This window comes from Mus caroli, unplaced genomic scaffold (genome assembly GCF_978045245.1).
Source record: "Mus caroli unplaced genomic scaffold, Mus_caroli_1 scaffold_4, whole genome shotgun sequence".
NCBI lineage: Eukaryota > Metazoa > Chordata > Mammalia > Rodentia > Muridae > Mus > Mus caroli.
In genome coordinates this window covers 6,705,966-6,722,684 of record NW_028227259.1, presented here as the reverse complement: position 1 = coordinate 6,722,684, position 16,719 = coordinate 6,705,966, and the positions used below count along the sequence as shown (strand labels likewise).

At 40.9% G+C, this 16,719-nt stretch overlaps 1 non-coding gene and 1 pseudogene across 2 annotated transcripts in view; one reads left to right on the top strand and one right to left on the bottom strand.

Moving 5' to 3' along the window:
- The window catches only part of LOC147004905 (protein DBF4 homolog A-like), a 115,869-nt pseudogene that overhangs the window by 73,289 nt on the left and 25,861 nt on the right, over positions 1-16,719 (top strand). Inside the window, exon 4 of the transcript XR_015046883.1 lies at positions 9,241-9,307. The product of XR_015046883.1 is annotated as a protein DBF4 homolog A-like (transcript). The remainder of the gene's footprint in view (positions 1-9,240; positions 9,308-16,719) is intronic.
- On the bottom strand, positions 5,171-5,314 carry LOC147004906 (small nucleolar RNA SNORA48). The gene has a single exon (XR_015047050.1). It is a non-coding gene; the product is annotated as a small nucleolar RNA SNORA48 (small nucleolar RNA).

The window sequence follows — 16,719 nt, the reverse complement described above, 5'->3', positions numbered from 1 at the left end:
GAAATGCCCAAATAAACATAATGATGTGATGTAAAAAAAAAAAAAAAAAAAAAAAAAAAAGGTCTAGGGTATTAATAGTGTATTTGGTTACCCTCTAGAACTTAACAGTACGGCTCTGTTACTGAAGACATTGCATACTTGAATCATAAGAACTTGGAGGAATCAACCTATTATAGACGTACAAGTTTCAGCCCTCCTGGCTAGCTTTGATAGTGTTAGAAGGTCCTTAGCAAGCTACCAAAAGAGAAAAATAATCACCAATTTTACCCATCTATGAAACCTGTGACCTAAACCATTGATGGGACTGCCATGCCCACTGGTGCAACAGTGAAAGGAATACCATAGGAGCACCCAAGCACCTTATGCATGAAGTTAATCCATGATCCACGAGATGAAACCTATACCTGACACCATTACCAGGCCAAGGCCCTGTGGCTAGACTGGCCATGGACCCTAAGGAAGAAGCTACTACTATTGTGTTATTAAATAGACACACTATTAAACTGGCTCCTAACTGCTTATTATATGAGTAGAACAATGCATCTCTCAGTTCTCGGGTAATCTCTTATTTACAGTAGATGAGACAGAGACCCACAACTGGCCAGGATGTAGAAAATAGGAGACTTCAGAATGCTGCGCCCTGAGTAACACATCTATGCTGGACCATTCTCTCCAAGGCATAGGGATCATTGAAGAAGAGGGAATATAAAGATCATAAGAGCCAGCTGTGGTGGATGACGCTAAGTAAATCGTGTCTTCTTGACACAGAGGGCAAAGCCACACAGAAGTTGTCAACAGCACTCACACACAAGTCTTTTTTGGGTCCAAAAAAACCCAAATCCCAGCATGGAGTGTGGAGATGGAGATAAAATTTCATTCCTGGATGCAGAGCTGTTAACCATTGTTAGTTGTTGGGAGAAGAAAAAGTTAAGTTTTCTCTAAGGGTGTGTTGACTAGTAGTAGACCATATATGCAAGAATATCTGGGCTGCACAAATTGGTCTTCATGGGTTAAAAAAAGAGAAAAGAAAATGACACAAAGGTAGTTGGGGAAGAGTATGGATCTGGGAAGAGTTGATGGAGAAAGGGTGAGTATAATCAAAATACATTTTATTAAGTTCTCAATGAACTAATAAAAAAACTAAAAACAAAAAATGGGACTGGGGCAATGCCTTAGTTGGTAAAGTGCTTGCTGAATTAGCATGGTGGCCTGAGTTTGAATCCCAAAGCCCATGTTGAAAATAGTTAAGTGTCCTTAGAAGAATCAAGTTAGTCCTAGATTTGGCAGTGTTGGAGAGGCTCGTGTCTCCCTTGGTTGAATGTCATACATGCCACCCAGTGCTCCTTTTCATTGCTTTTCTGTTGTGTGTTCCCTGGTATCCTTGATTGTCAAAGTGGCAATGAGCTACAACAATCAGAACATGCAACAGAGCATTATATGCTAATAGAGTTACCAGGATATTTGTAAGCTGATAGTTCAATTATACTTTCATGTTTGGTGATGTTTTATGGTATGTAAATCTAGGAGGTTCTGATTTTGTAAATGTGAATGTGACTAGGCTTTCCCCTTACAGTCCTGTGACCCTACTGCAAAGCTAGACTTAGAAATCTTGTCTTTATTAGTAAAAAAGGAGTCTATAAATAAGATCTAACATTAATGATAGTGCACATCTCAATGTTTGCTAAGCGTATTTATTCCTTATGTATACACTGAAAGCTCACTGATAATTTTCATCAGATTTTGACTTAGTAGAGCGTAATCATCTCAGTTATTGTCCGATTATTGTGAAGAGACACCACAACTAAGACATCGCATGAAAGATAGTGTTTAGTTGGAGACATGCCTACAGTTTCAGAGGATTAGTCCATGAGTACTGTGCTGGGGGACATGGCCTTCTTACAGGCAGGCATGGCATTGGAGCAGTAGCTGAGAGCTCACATCTGATTTGCAAGTTGGAAGTAGAAAGAGAGAGAAGGAGGGCGGGAAAGAAGTAAGGAGGAAGAAAGAGGGAGAGGGAGAGACAGAGACAGGCACTGACAGAACCGGTGTGGGTTTCTGAAACTATAAATCCTATCCCTGGTGACAAAGCTCCTCCAACAAGTCCACACTTTCTAATCTCTCCTAAATAGTTCTATCAACTGAGGACCAAACATTTGAATGAGTCTACCTACTCAACTTACCACTGTAACTAAAGTAGACTCACCTTTTAGCACAGTGTTACCCAGAAATTCCCTTGCAATTGCACAAATGAGAGAGCTTTTCATATTTACAGATTGGTAAGTAATAAAATGAAACTCACATCCAAAATTGTCACACATAAGCTTTTATAGTTTCAATTTTGTAGTTTCAATTTCATGTCACGTAAACAAAACAGGATTTTTAAACACTGGTTATTATGTACTGAGGAAATAGATACCAACTTTGCCATAAGACTGAGTTGTAGAATGGGTAATTAACTCTTGGTGCTACAAAGGCCTAGGGACTGCCTCTTGCTTTTGTCTAGTAGGATTCTCAGCTAGATAGTTATCTCCCAGGAAATGTCTAGTTGATTATTCTTGCTTAAAAGGAGCAAGAAAAAGAAATACACAAGAGAGAAGGTGATTTGATAAGGATTGGCAGAAGATGCACAGAATAAAAAGTAAGGTCAAAGTACTTTAAAACGTTCTCAGCTTAGTATTTAAGCAAATTAAAATTAGGTTCTTAAAGTTTCCATAAGTCGTTCCAATAACCTTTTTATAGCTAAACATCTAATGATGTTTTTGATCTTCATTGTGACCCCTATACTATATGGCTTATAGTCATCTTGGAAATTTTGTTGTTCTTTTATATTCATATTATCCCAAGTAATTTTTTCTCAAGTATTTGGCAGTTACTCTAAATAAAATATATTGATTATCTGTAATATAGCAGTTACTAAGTGTGAGTTACTCAAATGCATGAGCAGCCTATGCCTTGGAGTTTATTACTTTGCATGGTTCTGTGCATTGACCATGCAGATGGACTTCATGTGGTGCCAGCCCGGACACTACCGTTTCTAGAATCCAAAATGACCTCAGCTGTGTGCTTAGAAAGCAGTGCCAGTGGGAATGCAGGTGGTGCTGTTGGTGAGGAATTGACTCTGTGTCTTGTGCATGGTTTTGGTTGTTGCTTGGGTTTCCTGACGTGATAGTGGTATGACTGAAAAACGAGATTTCCAAGTGAGTTTCCATAATAGAAGCTGTGCAGCACAGATGATGCAGGGGATCCCTTTTTCCAACTGAGCTAAGAGCCAGCTCAGCTATGGGAGGAGAGGACCTCACCCGCAGCTAGAGAGGAGTGGAAAGAAAAGAGGCCTCTTTAATCAATAGCATCTGTGGGACACAACAGACTTCTAGTTTCAACCTATATAGGAGGGACTAAATTTTTCATTCCATTATAGCATCGGAATAAAGTTCAAGGGTCATGTTCTCAACCTTTGGCTCAAGTCTCGGTGTCATGAAGGCTTCTAAGGTAACTTAGGTATGAACATTGAACCTAAAGTAAGTTATTCCTTCCATATAATCCCAAGACGAAGGTTGATAAGGACAAGATGAATGCAAAAGCCAATCCTGTTCAAATAGTGCAAAGAGGACATACCCAAAAGCCACTAAGACTGAGAGGACTGTCACCTGGTCCCCCTGTTCTGGTAAAAGAAAATGTATTTTATTTGAGTCTCGATATTTATTTATTGTTTGTTTGTTTTGGAGAATGAGTCTTACTATATAACCCAAGTTGGCCTTGAACTCTGTCCTCTTGCCTCAGCCTCCCAAGGCTGCAATTAGGAATATGCACCACTGTGCTTAACTGGGAATGATTGATTAAGGTTTTGTCTCTTTTTTGGGAATGGTTTTTGTGGTTTTTAGCTTTATTCTCTGATCATCATTTTTTAATGTAAGAAGTGGCCTAGATTTTAGCTTACATATTTTACGACTTTTTGTTGATTCTTTGTGAGTTCCACGTCATGCACCCCAGCCCTGTACATCTCCCCATTCTCTTGTATCTACCCTTCGCTCTCGCAAACTACCCCACGAACAAAATACACACACACACACACACACACACACACACACAGAGGAGCAAACAAACAAACAAAAAACCCAATGCATAGATAAACATCTATTCGCTCAAGCTGTAGTATGCCACAGTATATCCCTCTGTCCACACATCTTCGCTTACAAATGTTCTTTGCAATGAGTCTTGTTCAAGACCTCTGGCTTCCGCAACACCATCAATATTGGATCTTCATTAGGATTCCTCCCAGTTATCCTGTTGTTAGGCTCTAGCATGGAGTTCCTGTAGCCTTTGACCAGCAAGACTGTTTTTTGTTTTTTTGTTTTTGTTTTTGTTTTTCCTTCACAAATTCCAACCATTCACAGATAATACAGATTTTGAGGTGGCCCATCTCAGAGGGCTGGGTGGTAGCCCATTGTTTTCCCTTATCTGCACCACCAGGGAGAGTTCTCCAGCACTGCTCTGGCCAGGCCACTCATTGTTGCCATCAGTAGGAGGCAGGGTCAGCCCTTGGGGCTGGCTCAGCCACATCCACCCCTTCAGAGCCAGCTAGCTGCACTGTGCTTTCCAGTCAAGGCAAGGGCACATTCTCCCAAGTGCTTCAGCCTACAAGGCACTGGGCCAACTCTTGTTTTAACACCCTTGGGGCTGGCTCACCCATGCCTTTGTCAGCTCCATTGTGTTGTCCAGGTGAAGTGCAGGGCTTGCTCTTTTGAGTACTTCAGCCAGTGAGGGGCCAAGGCTAGCTCTCCCACCCTCTTGCCCAGCTCTCCCAACTGCTACAGGTGGAGGGGATGCTCACACCTATGCCACCTCAGGGCAGAAGTGTGGTGATGTGCATGGAACCCGCTCACTTGTGCCCACCACCAGAGTCAGCTCTGCCATACTGTCCAGGTGAGGGGCAGGGTTTACTCTCTGAGTGCCACAGCTGTTTGTTGTTGGGGAGGTCTAGCTCTCCTAGGCTCCTGACCCTCTGGGTAGCTTTCCTAATTTTGGGAGTCAGCTCTCTCACACCCCTGTCCAGGGCCAACCCCACTGTGCTGCCTGGTCATTGTTCTCTACTAGCACTGTGTGGCATAGTAAAACACAAGTCTCTGTCTATCTTCCTTTTTCCTGTGCCACTTGGGATTTGATTGAATTTTTATGTGTCCTAGGCATGAAATAGATTTGGCCACCAAGCCAGGCATCAAGCTAGGATAAACATAGGACTGCCATCTGCTCTGCCCCTGGCTGATAGAAGAACAACATGACCAACATGGTGTCTCTTTGCCCATTGCCAGGGGCATTGCCAGCTTATGTATATCTTTCTAGGCCCAGTTTCTGACTATAAAGTGTTTTAAATGACTGGTTAGGATTCAAGCTAGTATTCTAGTAATACTATTTTTAATTTGGTGACCTTCATGTGTATCTTATTTGAATTTACCCTATTAATCAAAACTTATGTAAACATCTTTTTGAGATAGCTCCCTCCCTGCAGCTTAGGCTCTGTGAGACATGCCTTCAAGATTCTTAATAACAGTTTTATGATCCTATCTATGATTCATACTTACATGATTCTTTTAGGGCTGGGGACTGGAATGGGTCAGCCCTTGTTTTGAAGGCATGAAGACCTAGGTTTGATCTCTCTCACTGAGTGGAGAATCCCTAAAAACTTTCCTGTTTAGGGGAGTAATCGAGTTCCTTGTGAGTCTTAGAAAGGCTTTTCTCTTGATATATGGTCTTGAAGAAGCAGCCTAAAGTCTTTCTGAGGTTTTAGCACCCAATCTTCTTATCCTTGCCTTAATCTTAGCCCCAAGGACACATTGTAGGGATGGTGCCTTAGGCTTGGTAGTTGCCTTGAGGCTGTTTCTTGGAAAATGATGGCCAAGCCAGTTAGTTCATTTGTTTCTTGGGCAACTCCAGTGAGCATATTGGAAGCAGTGTGTCCTTAGCACAGTGCTTCAAAGTGTAAGAATCTCAGTCCTTTCCTGGGTGGTTTGGTTAATGTGATACTTGGGCAAGGTAGTGTCTGCTGGTTTTTGTTATCACAAAGCTATTGCCAGGACATATTTTGAATATACAGTTAATTGTTCCTTAGGAGAGTCATATGTTTGGAATCTAGTGAACACTGTCTACTAACAAGACTGTATGTAGACTGGAAACATGAGATCACTTGGGAGTCACCACCACTCTTTTGAAGATTGAAGGGAGAGAAATCTGGAAAGATCTTCTCAGAGTAAAGTTAATAAAAACATAAAGGACTCCTGAGCATCGTGTGTTATGCTGAGGGACCGTAGGTAACTGTACTCATAATACAACCTAGGGACACTCTGATACTGTGTTGGGGAGCAAGGCTATGGCCTGTGGAGAAGGTAAGTGTAATTGTTGAAGTTTGATAGGGCCATTGCAAAGTTACAACACAGTACAAGAGAAAGGGGCATGAGGAAGTTTATAGTATGTAGGAATAGGTGATTATCCTGATTATCCAAGAATATTAACTGATTAAGAGGACAAGACAGAGGTGAACAGCAATGAACATTCCCAATAAGGGGCTCAGTAGGTATAGCCTTGTTCTTACAGAGGTCTTAGGTTCAATTGCCAACACCATATGGTGTCTCACAGTCATCCCAGAGATCCTGTACTGTATTCTGATCTCATGGGCACCTGGCATTCATGTGGTACATGCCCTCATATAAAGGCAAAACCCTCCTATAAATTAAATAAATCTAAAATGAAAAAAAGCAATCAAAACATTTCAACTGAGAATTCTAGAGAAAATACTTGAAAATCCAAATTAGTGAATAGGTAGTGGATTGATTGAAATCAAGATTATCAAAGCATCAAAATATCAGAGATGTTTTTGACAGAAGATTTTCCTGCCTAATCATTAAAATAACAATACTTAGCATACTTTCACAAGAGTACAAGCAAAGAAAAACAGAATTGTATGAACTGTTTGTGGAGTAAGTTACATGGCGCCTTTTCAAGCAGTGCAAGTAGCTATGGATGCTTGATTGGAAAGGCTGCGAAATTCCTGAGCAGAGGGTTTTTCTTCGCTGTAATTAGTCTTGCTGTGATTCATACTGTCTTATCGCTTAGATTTTATAATCCAAGTGAAAATATTCCCTTGACATTTGAAAACTCGGAAGGCTTCAAATTTGTTTTTGAGGAACTAAGATCATTACTACTGCTGCTACAACTGTTGTTTTTCTAAAGCCTATTCCCTTTCTTTTTTAAAAATTTAATGAGATATTTTCTTTATTTACATTTCAAGTTTTATCCCCTTTCCCCATTTCCCCTCCGAAAACCTCCCTATCCTATCCTATGTCATTCTGTGAATTCTGCCTACATATAACACAATTTGCCTACTACCTACCCATACATACTTGACATATCGCAAACGTTTTTATATACATATTTTAAGGCTCAAGTTTATTCATTTAAAAGTGGTCAGTGTTCACTAAAAATTGACTTATAGTCCTGAAATTTCTAATAAGATGACAAATGTCCTTATAGCTTAATTAACTTTTTAGGCTTTTTTAAAATCTGCAACATACAACCTGACACACCTTAGTGAGGTCTCCCCTAGAGCTAACAGGAGAGTGCAATCCCGGAAGTGGGCAGGCGTCTGGGAGAGTCATAGTATCTGTCCCCCTTTGTAGCATGTATCAATTTCCCCTAGCACTACGAATGCTAGTCAATAGGGATGAAGCTTCTAGTAGATTCTAAGCTCAATTTTCCCCTTTCTAATGACATATATGTGATGTCTTCAGCAACAGGTTGTAGAGAGTAACCAATAGCATTGTCAATAGCCTGTGATGTTTTTAGGTACAAAATCCCAACACCGAGAACTCCTTCGACAATGACCGAAAAGGATAGAACCCATTCTTGGTCCTGGGGATTGTTTTTGGTAGCATGTGATGTCCATTTGGGTCATTCTTTCCTGCCATTTTATTTAACTCTATCTAAATTCATTTTGTACAGGCATGTATTTCAGAAAGCTTCTATAGTAGTAGGTTCCCTTATGCAAGATGGCTCAGCAGATAAGAACACTGGATGCTCTTGTAAAGGACCTGTATCCAATCCCCAACACCCACATGGCGGGCCACAACTCTAAGTCGAGATTCATGAGCTCTTTCATTCTCTTCTGGCCTCCATGGGCACTGTATCTATTAGTACACAGACACACATGCAGGTGAAGCACCAATACACATAAACTGAACTAAACAAATAGATAACTAATTACATGTACATCCAATCATACGAGAAGGTTGCAGAGCAGACTGTGAGAAAAACCAGCATCTAAATGGTTACAATGTTTTGCTTTTCCTTTCTCGTGTTTATTTGTGTGTGTCTGTAGCACTTGTGTGTCTGCACGTGGAGGGCACAGGACAACTTGGGAGAGTCAGTTGTTTACTTCCACTATGTGAATGCCAGGACTGAAGTTAGGTTGGCAGGTTGGCACCAGTGTCATTACCCACCGAGCCATCTTGCCGGCCCATTGTTCTCATTTTCTTTGCTCTTTCTTTTTCTGTGTATAGTAGACTAATAATTTGTGAGGAAAAAACATATATGATACATAAAAATGGTAAGAGGCAAAATTTTTGATAGAAAGCTGTAGTAAAAGAAAACAAAACAAGAAAAAACAAAACAAAACAAAACAAAAAGAAACCAAGACTAAAGTCTCTTGAAAAAGGAATCATGTGTCTGTAGTTTCCTTCCCCCAGTGCTGGGCGGGGGAATCGGCTGTGCTCCACCATGGGATCACAGGTGGTGGAGCAGTTCAGCTTCTATCTTTGTAGAAGCCCTAGCTGTCTAGCATATTCCCTCCCTGCCTGCTTGCTTGCTTCCTTCCTTCCTTCCTTCCTTCCTTCCTTCCTTCCTTCCTTCCTTCCTTCCTTCCTCCCTCCCTCCCTCCCTCCCTCCCTCCCTCCCTCCCTCCCTTCCTTCCTTCCTTCCTTCCTTCCTTCCTTCCTTCCTTCCTCTTTCCCTTTCTGTAAAATGTTGATTTTGTTAAAAATATGAATTAAACAATTATTAAAGGCGATCGATATGTGTGAACTTGATGCAAGTTTTCAAATGGGATATCTATTCTAGGCTTACCCACCCCCACTCCCATCCCAAAACACTGGGGGTCAAGCCCAGGACCTCGAGCATGCTTGACAAGGTGTTACTGAGTTATCGTCAACAGCAGGATCCTCTTTAATTGCCATTTCTCTTTCGTTGTTGTAGCGAGTTGCTGTCTTCAGGTTATGTAGAGAGACAGATTGAACATGGAGGCAAGGTCGTGGAGAACAAAGTAAGTAAAATTTCCTTCCTTTGTGGGGTATCTTGTTTGGGGTCCAGACTTCGTGCTTGCTAGATGTGCCTTCTACCAATTGAGCTGTGATCCTTAAATGAAAACTGTACCTGACTCAATGAATGCCTACAAGTCAGACTCTAAAAAGTCTCTGCTCAGTTGTCGTACAACAATCAGTGTAAAATCAAGGGTAGTATGTGTGATCTGGGGTATGAACATGAATGGGCAGAGAGGTGTACATTCACATAAAAATGAAATTACTGCTTTGGTAAATCGTAAAGACCTTAATTTTTAATTTAAAAACGTTAAAATATGTAGTTCAAGGACAGAGATGCACATAAAACCAGATAAGGACCAATGAGTCACCTTATAACTTCCATCCAATTTGAGCTGTAGAGCCTGGTCAGCGAGCCCACAAGCTCATGAGCCCACGTGTTGCTTTGCCCTATCCCCCCTCCAAGCCCCCTGCCCTGCCCCTGGCTCGCCCTGCTCCTGTACTAGGAGACCACCCTCACTGGGGAGCCTGCCCCCCCAGACCACCCTCACTGGTGAATCCCCCTCCCCTGAGTCCACCCTTACTGGGGAGCCTGCACAGCCCCCCCTTTCACCCTCACTGGGGAGCCTGCCCCACACACATCCCCTCCCTGGGGAGCCCACCCTCTTAGCACTGTCATTTATAGTTCCATGACCAAAGCTTCTGTCTAGTTTAGTTTTGTCTATTTGCCTTTAAAGTGTCTCAAGCTTATCATTTTGCTCTTTATAATTTACTTGAGGAAAGAAAATTGTTTATCTTATACAGTTTCTCATTGTCTGGATTTTAGTGTTGACTATAATTTTACATTAGGGCTAGTAAAATGCACCTTGGTGATTATCTTTAACAGAACACTTGATTTTGCCTTTAGGGCCTTTTAGGTTTTACTGAATTCTTTTGCACAATCTCGACTTTCAAGTTCTGTTATAGCTGTTTTGATATCTTCTCCCTCCAAGGCTATAAAATATCCTTATGTACAAAAGAGATACATATTTTTATTCTTTTAATAAGACAAAAATTTCATCTTTAACATTTATTTATTTATTTAATTTATTTCAAAACTAAGTTCCAGGAGTGAGGGAGATGGCTCAGTCAGTTACATAGCTACCATTGAAAGCCTGAGACCTTGAGTTCTGATCCCCAGAACCTAGGTGAAAAGCCAGGCTGGAGGCACACACTTGTGGTCCATCCGATGAGATGATTTCTGGGGCGGGTGGCCAGCGAAATGTAACCGAATTGTTCAGCTCCATATTCATGAGTCTTAGATTTTGTCTTAAAGAGAAGGTGAATGTGATTACAGAAGATTCCCCACATCAATGCCTCTGGCCTTTACCAGCACAGCATTCAAGTGTGTGTACACTCACACACACCAAAGCACACAGCCCCCTCACAGTAAGTATAAATGAAGGCCTGACTGTAACCCTGTGTGTAGAGTATAGGTTTTGTTTTTTTACATTTGATAGGAACTTATTTAATTCTTTTATGTTTACACCTGTGTTCCGATTAAATTGTTTTCCCTTATAAATAATGATAGCCGCCATTTGTCAGAGGCATAATGCTCCCTGCCTCACATACTCAATATAAATGTTCCTTAGAGATATGTATTATCTTCTTTGTAAAGGGGGTACAAGAATGAGTGAAGCAAGACAGGTTACAAAGTGACATACCGCATTGGAGTTTAAGTCCAAGCTCATCCAATGTTGACTTGTGTGAAGAATTGTGTAGAGTGTGCATTTATGTGCATATATTTTCATAGTTTTGTTTTCTTTGAAAGAGACACTCTGTAGTCTGGACTGGCCTTAAGCACACCTCAGTCATCTCGCTTCAGCCTTGCAAGAGCTCAAATTACTGGCACGGGCCACCATACCTGGCACCAGGAAATGGAAAGCACTTATGCATTAGGATCACAGGAAGGAAGTTTTCAGTCTTGAATGTGCAGAATGGCAACTGTGGATTTGGGAGAGAGGGAAATGGAAGCATTGAGGAGTGACAGATAGCACATTCCAAACCACACACTTTGCTGGTTTTAAGTCACAGGCTTTGTTACTGTGGTTTCTGGGTTTTGTTTGACTGTTTGTTTGCTCTCTCTCTCTCTCTCTCTCTCTCTCTCTCTCTCTCTCTCTCTCTCTCTCTCTCTGTGTGTGTGTGTGTGTTTGTGTTGTGGTATGTGTGTGGTTGCATACATCCCCATGCCTGAGTGCATTGGAGGTACAAGATGACTTGTACAAAGCACTCCGTTCTCTCACTCCACCCTCTGGGGTCTTGGGACTGAACTCAGATAATCAGTCTTGGCAGCAATTGCCTTTTCCATAGAGCCGTCTTTGTGTCCCACCATTAAATATCTCCTCTTTGGCATACTATGATCTTCCTGAAGGTGCCAGCATTGCTAAATTCCTTTAGCATTCATTTTCCTAAATCAGATTTCCAGCTCATTTCTTTTTTCCTTGGAATCTTACCCAATTTTTTTTGTTTTGTATTCTTTAATGAATAAGTGACAGTAAAAAGATACTGTAAGGACAGTTGTGAGAAATCATTTAGAAAAACATAAATGTGGTGACTGTTAGGAAAGCCGGCATCATCCTCACTTTGTATTTCCCATGAACCTAAGCAGCACTGATAGAGAACTGCCCATCATCTCCACAGCTCGTAAGGTTTCTCTATCTCCAAGAAACCCAGTTCCCAACCTTCCAGCAGTTCAAAAGCTTCCCATGTGCTGAAGGAATAGTATTTTAGACATGTATCTTAAGGTGTTTTATTTGTGAAAAAGAAATGCAGTGTTGTAGACATCTTTGTTAAGCCAAATACAACCAGTTTTCATAAATGATAGAATTCGGATCAAAGGCATCATTCTTTCATGACATCTTATTATTTCTACTTTTTAAAATGTAATGACAGGATCATTTATCCTTTTATATGCAACTCAAATTTCACTGAGATTGTCTTATATAATTGAGTAGTACAAAAACAAAACAAAACAAACAAAAAAACCCCAAGCTTGAATTATTTCTTTTGACCCTAGGAAGTACAAACTTAGGTATTAAACTGTCAGTGCATCTTAGAAACAAATTTGTTACAGCACAAAAGAACAACACAGGAGTCAGTCAGCTTTTGCTTGTCTTAGACATTGGATTCTCAAAACCACTCTAATCCTTCAGAATGCTGGTCAAGAACAGTAAGTAAGCCATTAAGTAGGAAGGAGAAACTGGACTCTGGTGTAAAGTGACTTTTGCTGCATGTGTTAACATAGAGGCATCCTCACCATTGTGTCTATTGTAAGCAGACATAGGTCTTTTTCTCAAGTACTTTTCAGTGTATCTTGGACTTTGAAAGCTGCCTTTGAGATGCAATGCCCAGTGATCTAGGCCAGACTATACTCTTCAACCCTACCCTCCTCTCCCTTGACCTATCTCCCTTCCCTACCCTCTTCTTCCTTTTCTTTCTCTCATCTCTTTCTTACCGGCTTTACCATGTAGCTTAGGCTGGCATTGGGCAGTTTTCCTGATACATTCTCCTGTTGTGTGTGCCTTCATGCTTTGCTTAATAAACCTCATTACATGCCTCTCAGTGTCTCTCTCTGTCCCTCTCTTTCTCTTAAAAAACACACCAAACACCCTCCTTTTCCAAGGTACCTCTTTTACTTACAACTTTATCCTGTATTTGAGACCCTTGTTTTCTTGTCTAGAATCCTAAATGCAGTAGCTTTTCCAGACTCTTGGGTAATAATTAGTCACCTTAAGAGTCACTTAGTCATACGGGCTGGATATGCAAGATGATTGTAGAAAGGAATAAAAAATGGATCTATTTATAGAGGCTGTTACTTAAGCTTAAATTTAAATCCTGGGCTGTGTGGAGATAGGGAGGTGGCCATCCAAGTGGGAGAAGTTCAGAGACGTGCATTTTTAAGGCTGACTGGTAGCGAATGCCAACCAAAGATCCTCAGTCCTTGGAGGTGCTCTCTGTACTGACCTATGTCCCCAACCCCGAAGCATAAATTCTTTAACAATGTATAGGTGTGCAAAGAATATAAAATGCTTTCAAATAATTAATGAAGCAATGATAGGACAATTTGGTAGCTACCATGTATTGGAATCTGTAGTGACATTTTTTTTAAGCTGCACTTTGTGGAAGATTTGGGTTGAACACTCTTAGTACTGAACTTGAATTCTGAGAGCAGAACCTTTTTTGCAGGAGAGAAGACATGTTGGGCTATGGGAGATTCAAGTCATGACATGTCTAGCTACGTGCCCCACCTGAATTTAGAATAGAAAATCTTCAGATTACTGTGGTGGGCTAATGATTGAGCAAGTGTAGTGGAAAAACAAAACGATATGTAAATGAACATTGTTTTCCATTTAAGAGAGGCACATTCTGGTTTTATGAAATCAGAAAAAAATCTTCTAGTCAGTAGCAACTTGATTTCTCTCTATACTAAGACCAAAGTCTGTGATGACTTCAGCAATAGGGCCTTCCCATCAAGTTCTGGTGGGAACTAAAGACAAAAGCAATGGCCTGTATTGTTTTGGCAGTGTGTGGGACAGCTCTGGCCAACAGCTTAAGAAGAGTAGCTCACCCCTGACCCTGGGCTTTTCATTTGGTTATCCTTGGCTTCTGGGAGCTGCATTATCCCCTGGGTGGGGTAAGTTTAATTAAAATCATTTAAATGAATGCATACGTATACAAGAGGTTATGAGATAGCAAGTTTCCATATGGCTTTAAAAAAATTCTTATTATTAGTTATCCCTCCCCAATTCCCCTTCCGCCTTACTCTCCTATCCCTGTCCCCTTTATCAAGACAAGGCCTCACTATGTAGCTCACGGTAACCTGGACCTCTCACCATGTGGCCCAAGTGGATCTCAATTTAGGAGTGGTTAAGAGTCTACTACTTCTGCTTCCCAAGTGATGGGATCACAAGCATGAGCTAATACACTTGGCTCTTAGGAAAAAAAATTATTTTTCTTTAAAATTTTTGAAACTGAGGCTCATGTGACTCTGGCTGGCCTTGCACTGAGTATGTGACTGAGGTTGGTATTAAATGTCTACTCTGGTTACCTTCATCTTCCCAGTGCTGGGATTGCAGACATGCATCAGTCTGCCTATCATTACGTGTGAGTGTGTGTGTGTGTGTGTGTGTGTGTGTGTGTGTACCAGTTAGAATGATTCTATAAGAATGAGATGTACACTTTCCAAATGACAAATGTAAAGTAGGTTTAATTTATGACCATTTAATAAATAAATAATTGAATTGAACTTCATGGTAGGTGGCAGAGGGGTTGAATTCTAGTATCTTTTTATTCAGAAACACTCTTAATGGCAAATAGGGCTGGTCCTGGAAGCCTTGTTCTTTGGGTCCTGTGGGCTTGACCTGACACTCATTTTTAAAACATTGATGTTTGAACGGATGAATGGAACTCAAAGGAACACTCAGTTTTCTCAGCCACTGGTGCAAGAACCATGTTATTTTCCAAAGGTATTTTAAAATCCTGAATTAAAGTATCGCTGGACTAAACAGTTTTGTTGATCAGTGAATTAGAATCTTGGGGCACTGATTCTTCTTGGCTCATAATTCACTATATAGTGGTGTCCTGTAGGAAAAGTAAACTTTAATTGACTTTCTAATAACTCAAGCTTCAAACTAAGTCTTGGTTTAGGGGTAAGTATGAGTCCAGTTATTTATTGCTAGTGGATTGGGAGAGTTAATGGCTTTTTCTACCTAATATAATCCCATTGTGCTCCCACAGAGAGGCTACTGTTAGCATGTTTTCTCCAGTAAATGAAACTCTTGTTCTCAATGGTATTGCATGATGGATAGGGCAGCTATGGTGGCATACCCCTTTAATCCCAGCAGATAGATGTGGCTCTCTGTGATTTTGGGCCAGCCTGGTCTACATAGTGGGTTCCAGGTCATCGAGGGCTACATAGAAAGACCTTGCCAGGGAAACAAAAAGACTATTTTCTTGTTTTACATTCCCCCAAATTATGTATTTTACCAGTTAATACTTATTATAATGCTGATGTTACTACTACAGAGTTCCTGTTGTCTTAATATTGACCTAAGATACATCTTGACCTGACAGTAATAGTAATAACTGGACTGAGGAATAATGAAAGAACTCACTATAGTTGGAGTAGTGCAAGTACGTGCTATGTACTGGATACTAGTGGGCAGGTTTTGCCCATGCATTAAGTAGTCTTTTCTTTGTTATCTTCAGTCTGCATGTGAAGAAACTGACACAGAGTTAAACACACTGGTCTAAGAATTTGGAGTCAAGAAGCCTGGTAGTAGGATTTGTGTTTTTATCCACCAAAGTCCAGAGCTCTCTGGAAACAATAATAGTGGAGGAATTAAAATGTAATTTTTCTGACTCTAGTACTTCAATAACATCTCCTTTGACAGTTGTATTTAGTAAGTTGTAATGTGGAGATGTAATTGGCTCAGATGAGTCTCAATTATTCTCTAGAGAAAATTTCCGTTCTTCCAAAGAAGTCCATGTGCCTGCAATGGATGCCCTATATTCTCAACCATTTGTTCGTGTGTCTATTTTAGCCCGGCTTTGTTCTCTATAGAAGTTAAATGGTGCATTGTTCGGTACAGGGGGGCATAGTGGCTTCCAAGCCATTATGTCTGAAATATGTTGCTGCTGTGCACACGGCAGACACATGCTCCATTCTCCAGCCCATCTTAGGCCTACATATACATTTATCTGCATCTGGAGAAAAGGTGAAATTTTATGAGCAAGAGTAATGAAGCTGAAACATATCATCATCTTGCCAGAAACTTGAAGAGATTTGATTACATCCTTGCCAAAGTGCTTTTAAAATGCCCACCCTCCTTCCCCACCCTCTCTCTTCTTCTCAACACACAAAGGAGCCACACAAATCTAATAAACGGATGGAGAAAATGTTTGGTCCTCCCTCACACGCATTAGCTATTCAGGTCAGTGAGCTCACTGTACTTTTTGTCTACTACCAAGCATCTGTGTATTTCGCATCTCCTCTGTGGGCTTGATGGGGTGCACACTTCCTCTCTGGCAGGCTTGTGCAAGCTTATGCTCCTCCACCATTCTGTAATCAGCGTGGTTCAGGAAGGTCTCGGATTTCAGGACTTGATTCTCCTTGAGTTATAGGAAAAAGAATTCTTTGGGGATTAAGTGAATTTCCTTTTCTATTGGACTAAAGCGCGGTAGCTGTAGGTTTCTCATCATGCATCAGTTGCCTTAATGGACTTATAGAGATTACGAGTCATCTTAAGTCTGTACTCTAAAGAAAATATATTGGTCCATTACCAGTTGATGCAGGTCAGGTATCATAGTGCTGGGTGTACGAAAAATAAAGTGACAGCTGCTGGCAGCTTGAGTTCTGTCCCCAAGCTTGGCTCTCAAG